This window comes from Heptranchias perlo, chromosome 8 (genome assembly GCF_035084215.1).
Source record: "Heptranchias perlo isolate sHepPer1 chromosome 8, sHepPer1.hap1, whole genome shotgun sequence".
NCBI classification, from domain to species: Eukaryota; Metazoa; Chordata; class Chondrichthyes; order Hexanchiformes; family Hexanchidae; genus Heptranchias; species Heptranchias perlo.
Genome location: NC_090332.1, coordinates 42,052,904 through 42,070,302, shown reverse-complemented (window position 1 = coordinate 42,070,302; position 17,399 = coordinate 42,052,904).

Sequence of the window (17,399 nt, the reverse complement as noted above, 5' to 3'; positions counted from 1 at the left end):
TGTGCAATAAGGCCCTTTCATGAGATTCTCCATGAACACCCTTGATGCCACCCATTAGGTTACCCTACAGTGGGTGTATATGTAGTTGCACGACTACTTTGTGCAGGTGACTGTTGCGCAGCACTGTGTTGTGTAGCTCCACATGGCGGGGGTGGACGGCGTGCCTGGCGAGGCTGGTGATGTTGCTCGTCCTCCAATGGAGTGATGAATGCAGCTATGGAACCCTCCCACCCCCCCCCCCGCCCCCATCCTGACGGTGTGAGTGTGAGTAGGTCCGCAAAGTAGGTAAATGTGTTTGGACAGCAGAGTTTAGGGTATGATTTAATAATTTTGAGTGTGGAGACAACGGTGTGGCAGGCAAAACTTTGTCTGATGTGACAGAGTGCCCTGTTGCAATGAATAAGGTATTCCCCCCAACTGCATCTCCCAATGGCTGCTGACTGAAACACATCTGCAACAACAGGGAGTGTTTCCCACAGCATGGGAAACACGCCGAGGAGAGTCCAAAATCACATCCCTGCTAAAATCTCTTCCCAATGAGGTCTGTCAACGACCTCAAGTACCTCCGGTGGGAGTCGCGCATGAGGGGGCTGCACGCGCACTGATTCGCGTCATTGGGGGACCCAGAAGTGGGTGGGTTGGAGCCGGGTTCCGGACCCACTCCGAGATTCCCCAATTTTAGGAACCCCCCGCCACGAATGCACCCGCTCGGCCATCCTAAAATTGACCCCTTAGCCTCCACAGCCTTCTGTGGTAGAGAATTCCACAGGTTCACCACCCTCAGAGTGAAAGAAATTTCTCCTATCTCAGTCCTAAATGTCCTACCCCGTATCCTGAGACTGTGACCCCTCGTTCTAGACGCCCCAGCCAGGGGAAACATCCTCCCTGCATCCAGTCTGTCTAGCCCTGTCAGAATTTTATACGTTTGAATGCGATCCCCTCTCATTCTTCTAAACTCTAATGAATACAGGCTGAGTCGACCCAATCTCTCCTTATACGACAGTCCTGCCATCCCAGGAATCAGTCTGGTGAACCTTCGCTGCACTCCCTCTGTGGCAAGTATATCCTTTCTTAGGTAAGGAGACCAAAACTGCACATGAATATTGAGCGAAATGACCACCTTAAAGAAGAGCACAGGCATGACTATTATGTGTCTTGACATCCTGTGCATCAGTCACAGTTGGGGTTCCCAACTGACACAGAGGAACATCGTGATGCACCGTCTGTTTGCACATGTGCACTTCTTTGGTCTGGTTTTTTTACTAAGCTTCAGAATTATCGATTTTGATCAGATCAAGCATGTGCTGTGGAACATTAAGAACAAATTTCTTTAGGTTAGGGTTAGGGTTAGTTTTAGATCTAGGCTTAGATTTAGGTTAAATTTACATTTCAGGTCAGGTTTGAGTTAGGGACAGTGTTAGATTTAAGTTTAAGGTTAGAGTTGGATTAGATTTAAGATTAAGATTAAATTTAGGGGTTAGGGTTACATTTAAATTAGGATTAAGTTTAATGTTAGGGTTAGATTGAGGTTAGGATTAAGTTTTGGGTTAAAGTCAGATTGAGGGTTAGATTTTTTTTATTCGTTCATGGGATGTGGGCGTCGCTGGCGAGGCCGGCATTTATTGCCCATCCCTAATTGCCCTTGAGAAGGTGGAGGTGAGCCGCTTTCTTGAACCGCTGCAGTCCGTGTGGTGAAGGTTCTCCCACAGTGCTGTTAGGAAGGGAGTTCCAGGATTTTGACCCAGCGACAATGAAGGAACGGCGATATATTTCCAAGTCGGGATGGTGTGTGACTTGGGGGGGAAACGTGCAGGAGGTGTTGTTCCCATGTGCCTGCTGAGGTTAGGAGTAAGATTACGGTTAGGGTTAAAGTTGAGTTAGGGTGACCATATTTAAGTTTATTTTATTGAAGCGGGGAGTTTATTTTGAAAGGACCACTATACTGCAATGGTTTCCATTTGAGGGCAAATCTGTTACAAGGGAGATTATATTGTGTGACAACCACTGACTCCTAATAATGGCACTCATACGCATATCGAGTTACATCGAGTTATATCGAAACTACAGCACAGATACAGGACATTCGGCCCAAATGGTCTATGCCAGCGTTTCTGCTCCACAGGAGCCTCTTCCCTCCCTACTTCATCTAACCCTATCAGGATACCTTTCTATTCCTTTCTCCATCATGCACTTATCCAGCTTCCCCTTAAATGCATCGATGCTATTTGCCTCAACTACTCCTTGTGGTAGCGTATTCCACATTCTTACCACTCTTTGGGTAAAGACATTTCTCCTGAATTCCATATTGGATTTATTAGCGGCAATTTTATATTTAATACCTCTAGTTTCGGACTCCCCCACAACTGGAAATATTTTCTCTATGTCATCCCTATCAAATCCTATCATTATCTTGAAGACCTCTATCGGGTCACCCCTCAGCCTTCTCTTTTCTAGAGAAAAGAGCCCCAACCTGTTCAGTCTTTCCTGATAAGGTTATCCTCTCAGTTCTGCATTCATCCTTGCGAATCTTTTTTGCACCCTCTCCAATGCCTCCACATCCGTTCTACAATATGGAGACTAGAACTGTGCGCAATACTCCAAGTGTGAACTAACCAAGGTTCTATATAAGTTTAACTCTTTGCTTTTCAATTCTATCCCTCTAAAAATGAACCCTAGTGCTTGATTGCTATTTTTAAGCCTTATTCACCTGTGTCGCTACTTTTAGTGATTTGTGTATCTGTACCCCTGGATCCCTTTGCTCCTCTATCCTGCTTAGTCTCTTATTATCCAAGCAGTATGTGGCCTCCTTATTCTTCCTACAAAATGCACCAACTCACACTTACCTATGTCGAAATTCATTTGCCAATCTGCAAGTTTATTAATGCATTTTGATGCATTCTTCTTTTGTATTAACTACGCCCCCGCCCCCAATTTGGTGTCGTCCACAAATTTTAAAATTGTAGTTCCAACTCCCGAATCCAAATCGTTATGTAAATTGTGAACATCAATGATCCCAGCACCGATCTCTGTGGAACACCTTTTGCCAGTCTGAGTATCTTGTAGTTGTAATCTTGTAGTTTTAGGTACTTGCCAATAAAGACATTTAAATAGAGCAAGGAGTGGCCTCTGGAAGAAATTGAAATTTGATTTTCTAACTTCTGTGGAGTGAATTTTATGTAGAGGCTGCAAGTGGTCACAAATGTACAATGTGAACAATGATATTGAGGATTTCCCTGTACAATATTAATAGAACTATTCATTAAAATTATTGTAAAAATTGATTGAATTTAAAATTAATGAACCCGCCACCCCCAGTAAGAACATAAGAACATAAGAAATAGGAGCAGGAGTAGGCCAATCGGCCCTTCAAGCCTGCTCCGCCATTTAATACGATCATGGCTGATCTGATCCTAACCTCAATCTAAATTCATGTCCAATTTCCTGCCCGCTCCTCGTAACCTCTAATTCCCTTTACTTCTAGGAAACTGTCTATTTCTGTTTTGAATTTATTCAATGATGTAGCTTTCACAGCTTCCTGGGGCAGCAAATTCCACAGACCTACCACCCTCTGAGTGAAGAAGTTTCCCCTCATCTCAGTTTTGAAGGAGCAGCCTCTTATTCTAAGATTATGCCCCCTAGTTCTAGTTTCACCCATCCTTGGGAACATCCTCACCGCATCCACCCAATCAAGCCCCTTCACAATCTTATATGTTTCAATAAGATCGCCTCTCATTCTTCTGAACTCCAATGAGTAGAATCCCAATCTACTCAACCTCTCCTCATATGTCCGCCCCCTCATCCCCGGGATTAACCGAGTGAACCTTCTTTGTACTGCCTCGAGAGCAAGTATGTCTTTTCTTAAATGATGAAATGATGAACACTCACAATAAAAAGTGATGAACTCTCATAAAGATAGAGTTCATCACTTTTTATTATGAGAGTTCATCACTTTTTATTATGAGAGTTCATCACTTTTTATTATGATTCTAAATGTCTCATGTAGCATACTATAGTGACCAACCTCATATAAATTGACAACAATGTTCTCCCCCATTAAAAATCATACATCTATGAAGTAAAAGAATTTTCAAAATTATCCAGAATACACAATTTTAATGTAAAATTCAAAAATTTGCTGGCGGAGGATACCCACAGCCCTCCCCCCACCCCTCTCCCCAGGAATGCCCATGCCAGCATGTGCCGGGGGGAGGGGCGGTCGCTATTTGGAAGGAACAGGTGCAGTTTTAAAGTTGTTGCCTGCATCATGAAAAACAGCCAGTATGCATATCTTCAAGAGTTGACAGTATAAGGAACAAAGGCATTCATAATGAAGAATAACGGGTGTGTGTTATTATAAGTCCAAGAAAACAATGGGCTAATAGACGTAAACATTACAGAAAAATTGCCTGCACATTCTTATTTCACTAAATACTAGAGATCAAGTATGTTATATGTATTATATATAGGTTAACACCAGCATCAGGATTGCAAAGCATTTCATGTTCCAACAACTCTCCGCATAAAGAAATTTCTCCTCACCTCTCTCTTCACTCTCAGTGACAATCTTAAATTGATAATCTCTCATCACTGACTCACCAACCAGAGGAAATCCTATTCACTCGATTAAAGCCCTTTATAATTCTGATCTCCCCATTTAACTCTCCAACCCATTGTCATTCAAATCTCACCATCTTTTGCCTCCTACACTGCACCAATCAAGCTCAATACAAACCAGGAATTGTATCTCGTTTCCCCCTTGGACTATGGTCTGAACATTGACTTTAATAATTTCAACCTTAGCTGCTTTCCTGCTAGATTATCCTAATAGGTGTTGTTCATATTTTATAATTTCCTCTTCCGTTTTGGAATCATGTCCGACTCCCCCATATGACTTCCTTGACTTTATATTTCAAATGCCTGCATATCCAACTCATGTTTCAGATGGTCCTCGTATTATGTACGGCACTTTACATCTCTTTCCAGCATTTTATAATCTATTACTGTAATATGCGATTAAACCCATTAGCTGCATCCCTCCCATATTTGTTTTGATCAGTCTTATAAAGGGCCTCCTCCAGCCTGACTATTCCAGTTCTGGTGAAGAGGACTAATAAAAACGTTAACTTTTCTTTCTCTTTTTGAATGCTGACTGAGCCTGTGTGAATTTCTAGTTTTATCTCAGGATTTCAAAGGTTTGCACTATTACCCCATGATTTCGTTACCACTGCAAACCATGACCCAAACTGATGTACTGTATTTAATAAAGGACATAGAAAAAAACCATCAAAATCTGAATGCCACATTACCCATATATAATCCATAGCCCTTTGTCCCTTTGACAAAGTTTATTTACTATCAGCATTTGAGTATGACCATCTACACAGACTTTGTTAGTTAACAAGGTCTTGATTTACAAATGTTCTTATTCCTGTAACTTTTATGTAACCCCCCCCCCCCCCACCCTCTCCAGTTGTGAAAAGTTACAGAACTTTCCAACCCTTCCAATGCTCAGTATTGTGCTGGTTCTTCTGCAGTCACATCTCCATGGAATTAAACAATCTTAATGCATTGCATAATGATGAACATGCCATGAGTGCACATCACTCACATTGCCTCAAGGGAAGTCGCAACATGCCAACTTGGAAAATGTAAAATTAACACAATCTGAAAGCTATGACCCTGGACAGGGGTCCTTGATCTCTGGGAAGCTATAATATAATATTTTTTTTAAAGCTGTAAGTTTTTTTTAAGCAGTTCAAACCAAAATCCCAAGTGCTTTGCAACATTTCCTAACCACGCCTTGAAGCTTCCATAAGGAATATGCCTCAAGGCAAATAAATGCAGTGTTGCAGCTTTCCTAGATGCTGCCCTCTCCACCTTAAGAGAGAAACAAGAGGACCTGAGCAGTCTAAACTTTTGAAAATATTTAGAGGAACAAATCCTCCACAGGGAAAATTTACGAAAAATTCAGTTCCGCAGATAGCCCTGTGGAGAAGTAAATATTTTAAAGATCAAGTCCCCAATTGCCGAGTAAAACAGCCTAGGCCAGATATATTGCGCTGGTGAAGTTATTGTGGTGGTTGTGTAATTGCAGATTGAGCTCTCTATGTTTATATATCATCGAATTTGCAATGAAATGAGAAATTATCATCTTTACTTACTCAAAACATATGAAAAACGTTATATAATTTAAAAGTATAGAAAGGTGCACTGACACTGTGAACTTTGAGGTTTAATATAAGTATTATACGATAAATTTTGTATGGCTCTACTCCTGGTGTGGAGTTTTTCCCACTGGCGGCATCGCAAAATGGATGAGCTGGTCTCTGCACCACATTCTCCAATCTGCTGTGCCATTGAGCAATGTCCCATGGCGGGAGCAGGGCCTCACAAAATATAACCTATGAGTCAAATCTCAGCCAAGTCCTTGATATATACCAATAATGGATAAGAAATGGTTTGGAATCATGGAATGATACAGCACAGAAGGTGGCCATTCGGCCCATCGTGCCTGTGCTGGCTCTTTGAAAAAGCTATCCAATTAGTCCCACTCCCCTGCTCTTTCCCCATAGCCCCGCAGACTTTTCCACTTCAAGTATTTATCCAGTTCCCTTTTGAAAGTTACTATTGAATCTGTTTCCACCACCATTTCAGGCAGTGCATTCCAGATCATAACAACACACTGCGTAAAAATATTTTTCCTCATGTCGCCTCTGGTTCTTTTGCCAATTACCTTAAATCTGTGTCCTCTGGTTACCTGCCACTGGATACAGTTTCTCCTTATTATACCTCTTTCTAATCTCCCCTTAACCTTCCCTGCTCTGAGGAGAACAATCCCAGGTTCTCTAGTCTCTCCACATAACTGAAGTCCCGCATCCCTGGTATCATTCTAGTAAATCTGCTCTGCATCCTCTCTAAGGGCTTGACATTCTTCCTAAAGTGTGATGCCCAGAATTGGACACAATAGACCAGCTGGGGCCTAACCAGTGTTTTATAAAGGTTTAGCATAACTTCCTTGCTTTTGTACTCTATGCCTCTATTTATAAAGCCAAGGAACCCATACACTTTTTTAACAGCCTTCTCAACTTGTCTTGCCACCTTCAAAGATTTGTGTACATACACCCCCAGGTCTCTCTGCTCCTGCACACGCTTTAAAATTGTACCATTTAGTTTATATTGCCTCTTCTCATTTTTCCTACCAAAATGAATCACTTCACACTTCTTTGTGTTAAATTTTATCTGCCACGTGTCTGCCCATTTCATCAGTCTGTCTATGTCCTCCTGAAGTCTGTTACTATCCTCCTCACTGTTCACTACATTTCCGAGTTTCATGTCATCTGCAAACTTTAAAATTATACCCTGTATACCCAAGTCCAGGTCATTTATATTAGAAAAGCAATTTGAATACTTGGGGTCCAGTATTGTAGATGTTATAAAAATGGCAATGATGGACAAAGTATGAATACTGAGATGAATCAATATTTTCATATTTGATCATTTAAAAAATGAAAATTTTGTGTGGGGGGGCTGGGGAGTGGTAGTTGATGGTGGCATCTTTCCTATTTCTCCATTTTTGATTTTTTTTTTTCTTCTCCCCTCTTGAGGTATATTTACAATTATGTACCAGTCTTCAACTGACCTGCTCATATGGCCTGTTACATTTTTGGTTCTTTTCTACCCTTCATCCTCTATATTTTTTGACCTCCGAATTTTAGATCATCATCATAGATGGGTCCCAATTCCCCATATCTTTGAGAAAATCTCCACTAGCCTTGAGAATAAGGTAAGCTTTTGCTAAAGTGCCCAGAATAATGGGCGGAATAACCTTTCTGTTAAATATTTTAGTTACTGGAGTTATCCGATAGTTCCACAGGATCTCTCCCCCATCTTCAATAAGCTGTAGAGTATCACAATATCAGATCTAATTTTAGGTTTAAATTACTAAGCAAACTTATTTCAGAAAAGATGAATAAGAAATAAATAACAGTGATACAATGCAAATACAAATTCACAACAGAAATCCTTTTAATAGTTCCTCGAAAGAAAAAACAATAAAAGTTTGCAATCTAAATGGCAAGTTTTTTTTATAGGTAACTTTTTTATACACAGTTTTCATTGAGTAGAATTTTCAATGCGATCACCCCTCATTCTTCTAAACTCCAGAGAGTATAGACCCATTCTACTCAATCTCTCCTCAAAGGACAACCCTCTCATCCCAGGAACTAATCTAGTGAACCTTCATTGCACTCCCTCTAAGGCAAGTATATCCTTCCTTAGATAAGAAGACCAAAACTGTAGGCTGTACTCCAGGTGAGGTCTCACTAAAGCCCTGTACAATTGTAGTAAAACTTCCCTACTCTTGTACTCCAACCCCCTTGCAAAAAAGGCCAACATACCATTTGCTTTCCTAATTGCCTGCTGTACCTGCATACTAACTTTTTGTGTTTCTTGTACAAGGACACCCAAGTCTCTCTGAACACCAACATTTAATAGTTTCTCACCATTTAAAAAATATTCTGTTTTCCTAGTCTTCCTACCAAAGTGAATAACCTCACATTTCCCCACATTATAGTCCATCTGCCACTTTCTTGCCCACTCACTTAGCTTGTCTATATCCCTTTGCACACTCTTTGGGGGTGATTTTAAACCGCAACCCAGCATTATTTCTGGGTTTAACATCGGCGCATAAAAGTACAGGCTTCCCACTGGGAATGCAAAGTCCAAAAATTTTGCGGTTGCGACCCAAAAAAACAACTATTTTCAACTCCCACTCACCCCCGACCTTCCCATTGTTGGGGTTTAAAATCATCCCCTTTGTGTCCTCCTCACAGCTTACTTTCCCACCTAGCTTTGTATCGTCAGCAATCTTGGATATATTACACTCGGTCCCTTCATCCAAGTCATTAATATAGATTGTAGATAGCTGTGGCCCAAGCACGACCCTTGCGACACCCCACTAGTTACAGCCTGCCAACCTGAGAATGACCCGTTTATCCCTATTCTTTGTTTTCTGTCCTTTAACCAATCCTCTATCCGTGCTAATATATTACCCCCAACCCCATGAGCCCTTACCTTGTATAACAACTTTTTATGTGGCACCTTATCAAATGCCTTTTGAAAATCCAAATATATGACATCCACTGGTTCCCCTTTATCTACCCTGCTAGTTACATCCTCAAAAAACTCTCATAAATTTGTCAAACACGATTTCCCTTTCATAAAACCATGTTGACTGCCTAATAATAGTATAATTTTCTAAGTGCCCTATATAACTTGCAGTAGGGTGGAACTTAATTTGTGTGCCAATGAAATTGTTGAAAAACTTTTGTGAAAAGCCCACATCTGCAAATATTCTGAAATATTGCAATTTTGCAGATTCGCAAAAGCTTTATCGTTAGTGACTTTACTCAGTGCAATATAGTCACGTATTTTATATACTGTGGTGAGAGTAAGGTTTTTTTAGATCCAAGCCAATCTGCTGTGTATAGTCAGATTCACTGGCTTCTCATGTTGGCCTGTTTTATCTGTCCAGACACTCTCCCCATTTAATACCATAGATTTGGTACATTTTTCTCATTGTATTTTTAGAATCTGTTTTGTGAGGTAAAGATAATCAACTAAAATTAAAGATTTTACAACCACTGAAAATCACAGATTTCTGGGCTGTTTGTGCAGATGGGACAACAATTCCTGACATGTTAAATTCCACAGCAGCTACAATAGCTACACACCTTCCTGTGTGTTGTTGTTTGAACAAGTTGGCCTTTTGTTTAAAACCAAAGTGTTCACCTTAATCTCAGATGCAGCTGTATCTGTCTGAGTTTGCAGCAAATCTCCAGACATGAAGCTGCTCAAAATGATCAGTAATTTAAATTTAGATGAAAAACAAAACTTAATTTCAAAATATAAATGTAATTATTTTTTGCCCACACACCACTTAATTCCATAATATTAGGCCACCTTATTTTGAAGTATATGCTGTAGAATGTGATAAAGTATATGCAGTGTACTAAATACTATTGTCTTTTGGGGGAGGGAAGAGGGGAAATATGGGGGAATTTTCAACTTCAGCCCAAAACGGGCATGGATTTGGCAGTGTATCCACAGCACCCGCCCAAGGCCTCACTAGGGATGCCCGAACCATTTCTAGGATCATTTTAATTTTACCGGCAAGCTGCAGGAACAAAACGGGCATGCTGTAGCAGCTCGCCGGTTTTGGATGGTGCAAAATCAGCTGGCTTCTGCATGGAGATGGCAAGTAGGGCTTATTGAGGGGGGTGGAGGGGGAGAGAATTCCTGGGGGGTGGGGTGGAGAGGATTCCTGGGGGGTGGGGTGGAGAGGATTCCTGGGGGGTGGGGTGGAGAGGATTCCTGGGGGGTGGGGGTGGAGAGGATTCCTGGGGGGTGGGGTGGAGAGGATTCCTGGGGGGTGGGGTGGAGAGGATTCCTGGGGGGTGGGGTGGAGAGGATTCCTGGGGGGTGGGGTGGAGAGGATTCCTGGGGGGTGGGGTGGAGAGGATTCCTGGGGGGTGGGTGGGGTGGAGAGGATTCCTGGGGGGTGGGTGGGGTGGAGAGGATTCCTGGGGGGTGGGGTGGAGAGGATTCCTGGGGGGTGGGGTGGAGAGGATTCCTGGGGGGTGGGGTGGAGAGGATTCCTGGGGGGTGGGGTGGAGAGGATTCCTGGGGGGTGGGTGGGGTGGAGAGGATTCCTGGGGGGTGGGTGGGGTGGAGAGGATTCCTGGGGGGTGGGTGGGGTGGAGAGGATTCCTGGGGGGTGGGGTGGAGAGGATTCCTGGGGGGTGGGGTGGAGAGGATTCCTGGGGGGTGGGGGGGGGGGAGAGGATTCCTGGGGGGTGGGGGGGGGGGAGAGGATTCCTGGGGGGTGGGGGGGGGGGGAGAGGATTCCTGGGGGGTGGGGTGGAGAGGATTCCTGGGGTGTGGGGGGGAGAGGATTCCTGGGGGGTGGGGGGGGAGAGGATTCCTGGGGGGTGGGGGGGGGGGGGGGAGAGGATTCCTGGGGGGTGGGGTGGAGAGGATTCCTGGGGGTGGGGTGGAGAGGATTCCTGGGGGGTGGGGGGGGGAGAGGATTCCTGGGGGGTGGGGGGGGGAGAGGATTCAGGGGGAGTGGGCAGAAAGGATTCCGGGGTGGGAGGGAAGAGGATTCCGGGGGAGTGGGCAGAAAGGATTCCGGGGTGGGAGGGAAGAGGATTCCGGGGGGTGGGGGGGGGGGAGAGGATTCCGGGCGATGGAGGAAGAGGATTCGGTGAGGGGCATGGTAGGGGGGAGAGGAATCTGGGGGGTGGGGGGGGAGAGGATTCTGGGGGTGGGGTGGGGAGAGGATTTGGTGGGGGGCATGCTGGGGGGAGAGAAATCTGGGGGTGGGGGGAAAGGATTCTGAGGGTGGGGTGGGGGGAGAGGATTCCAGGGGGTGGAGGGAGAGGATTCGGGGGGTGGCGTGGTGGGGGGAGTGGATTCTGGGGGTGGGGTGGAGGGAGAGGATTCCGGGGGGGAGGAGGGGTGCTGAGAACGAGCTGGCCATAGGCTGGAAGATTTTTGTGGGGCCAGGAAAAGCATCAAGCTTACCTTTAACTGCACAGCCTCCAGTGGTCCCACTGGTTAGACTGCTCAACACCTGGCAAAAACTTGGACTTGCATGAACAGCACATTCACTGCCCATTTGTACCTTAAAATTTCAATCAGGATCCTACAATGGCGCAGAACATTTGTGTATTTAAACAGCTTGTTTTGGGCGAGAGTGCTCAGCGCCCATTTAAAAACCTGCCTGAAAATTAAATCAGGCGGCCAAACAGGTGTCCAAGGAGCCCACTAGATTTTCTTCTGTTGGTTGCCCATTTTTCAGGTAAGAAACAGGCCACAGTTGAAAATCCCCCCATAACTTTTTTTGTTCTGAAATCAGCCCATGCACGATAGTAAGTCTATAATTTTCATCCAACAATGTTGATCATTGAATATTTTTAGTTATAAAAACTGATACTATCTGTTTGGCGGTGTAGTTTGCTTATAAGGAACAATAGACACCACAGGGGGTCATTTTCAACTTCAGTGGGGAGGGGCAGATAACCAGCGATAGCGGATTGGCCGTCCATTATACATCCCGTCCAAGTTTCATTTCCATTGACTTTCACATCTCAGTGAAATTAGCACATTTATTCACAATGCATTTACTATACTTACTGATAAATTAGCAACTAGTCAGGAATACTAAGGGGCATGTGGGCTCTCACTTTGCGACTTGGATGTGGACAACCCCAAGCTAATATAGACCATATTTGGCCCATGCAATGCACTGCAAACCATTCAATAATCTATATATCAGTGAGAGGAATAACAAGCAAGCTATAACCAATTATATCTTTTGATCTCAAAGGCAATCATTATTCGTCTATACACAAATATCAAAGTACAAGTCACTATGCATATCTGCAAACATAATTTCTTGGGTGATGAAGGGTACACACCTGATATGTCATAACCTGTCTTTACAGATGTTGTGATGTGGAGATGCCGGTGATGGACTGGGGTGAACAGATGGAAGGAGTCGCACAACACCAGGTTATAGTCCAACAGTTTTATTTGAAATCACAAGCTTTCGGAGCTTTGCTCCTTCGTCACCTGATGAAGGAGCAAAGCTCTGAAAGCTTGTGATTTCAAATAAAGCTGTTGGACTATAACCTGGTGTTGTGCGACTCCTTACATCTTTACAGATGTTGGCTGACTTGCTGTGTATTTCTAGCATTTTCTGTTTCTATTTCAGATTTCCAGCATTTGCAGTTTTCATTTTCGTTTTATAATTTCTTGCAATCCTGTTTAGTCCAAAAGTATAAAAATAATCTATTTCTGACTCTCCCCACTTTATTAATCTCCGTTTGGTAGGTTTTGTTTAACTGGTTAAATACATCAACCTCTGAACAAATAAAATGTTGTGACAGCGCCATCTTGTGGAGGTTTAGGAGAAATAACTGATACAGGAGAGGGGCAACAGCAGAAATGAGAAAGACAGCATCTGATGGAATGCAAGTCTTCTGACCATTCAAAATAGATTAATTTTATATCTTCTTTTAATGTACCAGTACAATTTTGACATTCTATTTTTACAAGATTGGGGTAGCATTGATATTTGCCATTTTCTACATTGGCATAAAGCGCAGTGTACTATTTTAGCTGCTGAAAAAGCTGATCAAAACCAGCATAAAGAAATGTGAAAAAGGATCACGGTTTTCTTTAGCATTGTGTTTCTTCAAAAGCAGAAAATAAATTTGCCTGGTGTAACAAAAGTTCCCAGAGGTCTTTGGGTTACCCTGTGAGAAGCACATTTGCAGTAAACACTGAACAGCCATAGGTTTAGCATTGATTAAGCACTGCTTCTAAATCTATTGTTACCATTTCTTTTTCCTGTTTCTTACTGCTTTTTCATTTTTTTACATTCATTCTCCACCATTCTATTCATTTTCATTCTTAATTGTATTTATTTTCAAAATTGTTAATTATTTTTCTTTACTTATCTTCATTTCAATGTTGTTCTTTGTGTTTGCTTTCATTCATGTTTTTTTTTACCTAAATTCCCACCCTCCTTTCTTGAAAGTAGCTACTCTTGCTAGGTAGGGTATTGCCCATAGGGACACAAAGTCCTCCTGCACCTCACATAGGTGGCCAATCTTAAAGTAGGAATATAGTCAATGTATTGGTGCTGTATTCAACTGGAAAGTAACAGAGTTAAGAAAGAAAGAACTTGCATTTATATAGAGCCTTTCATAACCTCAGAATATCTCAAAGCAGTTGATAGCCAATGAAGAATCTTTTGAAGTGTAGTCACTGTTGTAATGTAGGGAAACGCAGCAGCCAATTTGTACACAGCAAGGTACCATCAACAGCAATTAGATAAATGAACAGATCATTTATTTTTTAAGTGATGTTGGTTGAGGGATAAATATTGGCCAGGATACCAGAAGAACTCTCCCTTTCTTTGAATACTGCCATGCTATCTTTTACATTCACCTGCAAGGGTAGACAGGGCCCCAGTTCAATGTCTCATCCAAACAATGGTAACTCTGACAGTGCAGCACCACCTTAGTAATTCACTGAAGAGTCAGCCTAGATTTTGTGCTCAAGTCTTTGGAGTGGGGCTTGAACCCACAACATTAAGACAGTGCTACCACTGACACCAAGTTATAGGAACATAGGAATATAGGAACAGGAGTAGGCCATTCAGCCCCTCAAGCCTGCTCCACCATATGATAAGATCATGGCTAATATGTGATCTAACTCCATACACCTGCCTTTGGCCCATATCCCTTAATACCTTTGGTTGCCAAAAAGCTATCTATCTCACATTTAAATTTAGCAATTGAGCTAGTATCAGTTGCAGTTTGCGGAAGAGAGTTCCAAACTTCTACAACCCTTTGTGTGTAAAAATGTTTTCTAATCTCACTCCTGAAAGGTCTGGCTCTAATTTTTAGACTGTGCCCCCTACTCCCAGAATCCCCAACCAGCGGAAATAGTTTCTCTCTATCCACCCTATCTGTTCCCCTTAATATCTTATAAACTTCGATCAGATCACCCCAACCTTCGAAACTCGAGAGAATACAACCCCAATTTGTGTAATCTCTCCTCGTAACTTAACCCTTGAAGTCCAGTATCATTCTAGTAAACCTACGCTGCACTCCCTCCAAGGCCAATATGTCCTTCCGAAGGTGCAGTGCCCAGAACTGCTCACAGTACTCCAGGTGCGGTCTAACCAGGGTTTTGTATAGCTGCAGCATAACTTCTGCCCCTTTGTACTCCAGTCCTCTAGATATAAAGGCCAGCATTCCATTTGCCTTCTTGATTATTTTCTGCACCTGTTCATGACACTTCAATGATCTATGTACCTGAATCCCTAAGTCCCTTTGGACATCCACTATTTTAACTTTTTACCATTTAGAAAGTACCCTGTTCTATCCTCTTTTGATCCAAAGTGGATGACCTCACATTTGTCTACATTGAATTCCATTTGCCACAGTTTTGCCTATTCACCTAATCTATCAATATCGCTTTGTAATTTTATGTTTTCATCTACACTGCTTACAATGTCACCAATCTTTGTGTCATCGGCAAACTTAGATATGAGACTTTCTATGCCTTCATCTAAGTCGTTAATAAATATTGTGAATAATTGAGGCCCCAAGACAGATCCCTGCGGGACTCCACTAGTCACTGACTGCCAATGTGAGTACCTACTCATTATCCCTACTCTCTGTCGCCTTTCGCTCAGCCAACTTCCTAACCAAGTCCGTACTTTTCCCTCGATTCCATGGGCTTCTATCTTAGCTAACAGTCTCTTATGTGGGACGTTATCAAGTGCCTTCTGGAAGTCCATTTAAGTAACATCCATTGACATTCCCCTGTCCACTACTTTAGTCACCTCTTCAAAAAATTCAATCAGGTTTATCAGGCATGACCTACCTTTCACAAATCCATGCTGGCTCTCTCTGATTAACTGAACATTCTCGAGGTGTTCAGTCACCTTAATTATAGAGTCCAGCATTTTCCCCACAACAGATGTTAGGCTAACTGGTCTATAATTCCCTGGTTTCCCTCTCTCTCCTTTCTTAAAAAGCAGAGTGACATGTGCAATTTTCCAATCTAGAGGGACAGTTCCTGAATCTAGAGAACTTTGAAAGATTATAGTTAGTGCATCTGCAATGTGCTCACCTACTTCCTTTAAAACCCTGGGATGGAAACCATCTGGTCCTGGGGATTTGTCACTCTTTAGTGCTATTATTTTCTTCATTCTTGTTGTTTTACTTATGTTAATTTTATTGAGTCCCTGTCCCCGATTCAATATTAGTTTTCTTGGGATTTCCTCTTTTTCTACTGTAATTACTGATGCAAAGTAATTGTTCAACATATCCGCCATTTCCCCATTGTCAATGACAATATCCCCACTTTCAGTTTTTAAGGGGCCAACACTGCTCCTGACCACCCTCTTTTTCCTAATATAACTATAAAAGTTCTTTGTGTTGGTTTTGATATCCCTTGCAAGTTTCTTTTCATACTCTCTTTTTGTAGCTCTTACTATCTGTTTTGTGACCGTTTGTTGATTTTTGTATCTTTCCCATTTGCCAGGATCTGTGCCATTTTTTGCCTTTTCCTTAGGTCTTATACTGTCCCCTTAGTTATCCATGGCTGTTTTTTTTTGGCAAGTAGAGTTCTTGCCCCTCAGGGGTATAAACCGGTTCTGTATCTCGTTAAATGTTTCTTTAAACATTTCCCAGTGATCATCAGTCGTTTTACCCATTAACAGATTTGCCCAGTTTACTATGGACTGTCTCTGTCTCATCCCATTGAAGTTGGCCTTACCCAAGTCTAGAATCTTAGCAGCTGATTCACTTTTTTCCCTTTCAAACACTATCTTGAACTCGATCATGTTATGATCGCTATTGGATAGATGTTCACACACAGTCAAGTTGTTAACTAAATCTGGTGCATTACTCATTACTAAATCTAGTATGGCTTGCCCCCTTGTTGCCTCTAGGACATACTGCTGTAGAAAACTATCCCGGACACACTCAAGAAATTCACTACCTTTCTGACAGTTGCTAGTCTGCTTTTCCCAATCTATGTGAAGGTTAAAGTCCCCCATTAAGACCACTATGCCTTTCTTACACGCTTGTCTAATCTTTGCATTTATATAATCTAGCACTTCAGAGCTGCTGCCAGGGGTCCTATACACAACTCCCACTATAATCTTAGATTCTTTCCTATTTCTCAATTCAACCCATAAGGTCTCTGTTGGCTGCTTACCCCTCGTTATATCCTCCTTTATCATTGAAGTCATTTCATCTCTAATCACTAAGGCTACTCCTCCCCCTCTTCCATTTTCCCTATCTCTCCTGTAGACTTTATAACCTGGTATAATTAGTTCCCAATCCTGACCATTCTGCAACTATGTCTCAGTAATAGCTATCATGTCATACCCTCCAATTTGAATTTGTGCCTGTATTTCATTTAATTTATTCCTTATACTCCGTGCATTTGTATATAGAACTCTTAGTTGGGCCACACACCCTAGCCTGACCTTCAGCTTTGATGCTGGGTTAATCGCTTTACACCTTCTAGTTTTCACTTTATCTGTTGTGCCTAAAGTACACTTTCTTTCTGCTGCTCTACGCTTTTCCCTTTCAGCCAATTCTCCTCTCGACTGACATCCACAAACAAATGCTTTCCAGCAGGTCACTATTCCTATTACCCCAGCTGAGATCAGCTAATTCAATACAGACCAGGGAACAAACCTAGAAACTTGCTGATCTGTAAGGTTCAGACCACATTGTGTGCTGCATTTACCCACTGAGCCATCAGGGAGCCCTTTCTTTTCTCTATTTTTTCTAACGGTACTAGCG